Source organism: Rana temporaria, chromosome 1, assembly GCF_905171775.1.
Source record: "Rana temporaria chromosome 1, aRanTem1.1, whole genome shotgun sequence".
Classification (NCBI taxonomy): Eukaryota; Metazoa; Chordata; class Amphibia; order Anura; family Ranidae; genus Rana; species Rana temporaria.
The window spans coordinates 650,405,786-650,409,797 of NC_053489.1; the positions used below are offsets into that span (position 1 = coordinate 650,405,786).

A 4,012-nucleotide genomic window follows, 5' to 3' on the forward strand; every position below is an offset into this window, starting at 1 on the left:
AGTGTCATTTTTACAGTAATCAGTGCATTTTTATAGCACTTTTCGCTGTGAAAATGACAATGGTCCCAAAAATGTGTCAAAAGTGTCCGATGTGTCCGCCATAATGTCACAGTCACGGAAAAAATGAAAAAGAGGGACCCCACAATCAGGAGAATGTCAGTGTTTGTAAGTCACCACATCCCTAGAGTTATGGAAAAAACATGAAATACCCCCTCAAGGGTGGGACTTTATAAGTGACACAAACACGTGAATGAGTAGAAAAATATATAGCAAATTTATTTAAACAATTCAAGTCAGGACATCATACAGTGTCCTAGCAAGGATAAAAGACCACATGCAAGTGGTATACAGATCCTATTTGTAAAGCAATAAAACAGACATGAGACAAAAATTGGTCCAACCCGACAGCCGTTTCGGTATCTGTGATCCTTCTTCAAGGGGTATTACAGACGATCATTGTGTCAGAGAAATACATGTCTATTAGAAAAGAGATATATATACATATTACATAGAAAAAATTCAACTTAAACAATATTTACAACTCAAGTGACCGAAATTGTTAAAAAAATGGGGAAGGGGAGACAAGAAAAGGACACCCATACAACTATGTCATTTATCAAAACAGATATGAGCTACTTACAGTCAATAAGATCTGTAGATAGAATCCTGTCTCAGTGTGAAAGTACGCCAAAAACAAGGGGAGAATGCTGTATATGGAGATCAATGTCTCTGTGTTCACGGGGAGGATTGCGTCACTACGCAGCACGTGCACGCGCGCGAATGCGCCATAGCCACCAATGGACTCTATTTAAGCCCATTGCAGACACTATTGTCTCTGACTGTCATGGCGTCTGCTGGACTTATGGAGACTTCTCACATGCAGGTAGGACCACTCGTTGATTTTTGGCTTATTGTTTGTTTTTGGTGCTGTGCCTTTATGCACACTTCACCAGACTAGCCATACATATTATTTATATATACTCCTAAATTCCTTTTTCCAGTGATCTCTGCTTGCGATCACCCAGCAATCCACCTGTGGTGTCCCAGTACAGGTATTTGCTGTAGGCCCTGTCAGATTGAGGCCCTCGGCTTGTGGGATCTCCCCTGCAGGGACTCCGATAGTTATGATGTGATTTATATACTGTTATGGTTGATAATACGTTTATTAGGTGTGTATAGCTTTAAGAGGTTTAGTCAACCATCTCATGTTAAGTCAGTGTATTAGAGTCAGGAGGATTAAATGCGAGATAAGACCTTATTGTGTTATGTTATCCTACAAGGCAGTCTCTATGATCCACAGCTCTCAACCAATGAGCTTCAGCCTCATCAGGCCCTTATAAGGGATTGTACTTCCTGTTTAAGCCAGTCTAATGCTTCCCTCAGTTCCTGGCAGAGCAGAGCAACACACAGTCAGAGAAGCAGTGCAGGCCTGAAGCCTGCAGGATAAAATACAGCAAAGAGTGGAGTATCCCTAAACATTACAGAACCAGTACTTCAGCTCATTTATCGGATCAATCCGTTATTCCGGCGAAAAGCCTCAAGTCTACAGACACTCCAGTAAGTGTATCTATTTTTCAGCCTAGTTAAGCATAGGCCCTGAATTACTATCCGGCTTTTGCAGCCCAGTATATACAGTATATGATCAACTAAGCTCAAGCATTATCAGCTGTGTGATCCAGAGACTGCCTGCAGAACATTTTGACACTCTGTTTAAAGCTGTGAAGATTTTGACACCTGCCTTCATGCCAGTAAAGCCTTCGTTGTTTTAACCCCTGTTGTGGACTGTGTTATTACCATCCTAACTAGCGGGGATACGGAGGCCCCCGGAGCTGTAGTTTCCCGGGGTATACCAAGACTACAGTGGCGTCACGTGACAGAGAGGGTTAATACCATCTGGCCCTCACTAAGGGTTAATACCACCTGACCCTGGGCTCCTAGCCCCAAGAACCAAGTAGCTAACCATCAAGCGCATGTGTGTGGCCGTGGGACTCACCCTCCCCGGTCACCACATCGTTTTCTGGCGTCACGAACAGGATACGGGTGTACGCCTTAACCATTCAGCCACTAAAGCAAGTCCTCCCCCCCCCAGAATCTGAACTGTGTCATTGAAAGTAATTTACTCAGCGAGGCGCATATACAAGTGGTGGGGGAGGTGAAGGAAAGACTGTTAGCTGCCATTGTTAAGTGGAGAAAGTCTGTACCTGAAGGGGTTAAATTGTTTCCAGCATTTCCCGCGCGCGGGAGCGGTCGCAGCTCCGCCCAGTCAAGCCCCGGCGGTGACGCCTCTTCAGTGTGCAAGCCGGAACTAGAGAATCCACTCTGTGTTGCACGGAGGAAACAATTGCTGACCGGACCAAAAAAAAAAAAGGAAGTTGCCGGGCGCAGCCATAGCAACGTGTCCGGCAATAAAAGACGTCGCACTCAAAGACAGCGCACTCAACGACATCGCACTCAAAGACAGCGCACTCAAAGTTTCTTAAAGTGACAGCGCTCTCAAAGTTTCTTAAAGTGACAGCGCACTCAAAGACAGCGCTCTCAAAGTTTCTTAAAGTGACAGCGCTCTCAAAGTTTCTTAAAGTGACAGCGCACTCAAAGACAGCGCTCTCAAAGTTTCTTAAAGTGACAGCGCACTCAAAGACAGCGCTCTCAAAGTTTCTTAAAGTGACAGCGCACTCAAACAAGGCTACAACATGTCAGCCCCAAGATCACCAGATGCAGGTGATGTACCAGATCCTCTTGCGGCTCCTGCACAAGCTACCCCTCCGGGATCACCTCCAGTACGACGTCATGACAGTGGGGCCCCCCCATTCTACCTGGGGAAGCCTGTGTTGCCTAACTACAGAGGGGATCCCTTTTCCCTCAAGGATTTCCAGGAGAGCTTCCAAAGCATTTTCTCTCTCTACTCTCTCCCCCCTAACCAACAGGTGCTGTTGCTCTTGGGACAGTTGCAGGGACCTGCACGTGAGGAAGTCCGTACCTGGCCCACTTCTGAGAAGACCACAGTAGATCAGATCTTCGAGGGATTACATCAGGTATTTGAGTCCCACTCACCCTCAGAGGTCCGCCTCAGGCTGTACGAGAGGCGACAAAAGCCGGGGGAAACACTAAGGGCATATGCAGTAGCCTTGCAGAATGCCCTGGAGGCAGTCCAGAAACTGGACAATATCACCCCTGACCAGGGTAACAAACTATTGATGGATAGATTCATAGAAGGGGTCCAAAATAAATGGGACAAGGCGCAATTAAAGATGTTAGCTGTACAGAACCCCAATATGTCTTTTTCTGCCTTTAAGCGCCTAGCCCTTCAAGTTATAGAGCAGGGGGCAAGCCCCGAGGAGCATCCTGACCCTAAAACGGAACCCATGGGTGCGGCGGCGTGCCCTGCACCACTGTTACCACCAGCCCCCGCACCCGTGGCTGTCACCCTGGCCTCCACTACAATTACTGAGATTCAAGAGGTTAGACAACATATTGCCCAGCTTACCCAAGTGGTAAAGGAGTTGGCTAATCACACCACTCGGGTACTTAGAGAGCCTCCAGAGACTAGGAGACCTACTCCTGCCCCTCCTCCCCGCTCTAGCGGGCCTCGCTCGGGACCCTCTAGTAGGCCTTACTGTGATTTCTGTGACAAACCCGGTCATTGGAAGATGCAATGCTGGGCTTTAAACGGGCGTCCCCTGAGGTCGAGGACCGGCCCTCAGGAAAACGAATCACAGGTCCAGCAGAAGAGCCAATATACTCAGGACAGTCCTTATACATTGCATCCTGCCCCTATGTAAATGTTACCATAGATGGTGTCCAACTGCAGGCCCTGATTGATACAGGCTCGCAGGTGTCTACCATCTCTAAGGGCCTATTCTATAGGTACTGGAATGTCGATTCATTGTGTGAACCAGATGATATGGATTTTAGTGTCCTGGCAGGGAACGGGAAACCAATTCCCAGACATGGGTACTGGGAGCCCACTATTCAGCTGAGAGGTCACACACTTAGAGGTCAAGGTATAATTGTC

General features: G+C 47.3%; 1 long non-coding RNA gene across 1 annotated transcript; it reads right to left on the bottom strand.

Annotated features, from left to right (window-relative positions):
- Positions 1-251: 251 nt before the first annotated feature.
- Positions 252-742, bottom strand: LOC120925052. Its single transcript, XR_005746532.1, has 2 exons — positions 641-742; positions 252-477 (listed from the first exon to the last, which is right to left on the bottom strand). It is a non-coding gene; the product is annotated as an uncharacterized LOC120925052 (long non-coding RNA).
- Positions 743-4,012: the final 3,270 nt, after the last annotated feature.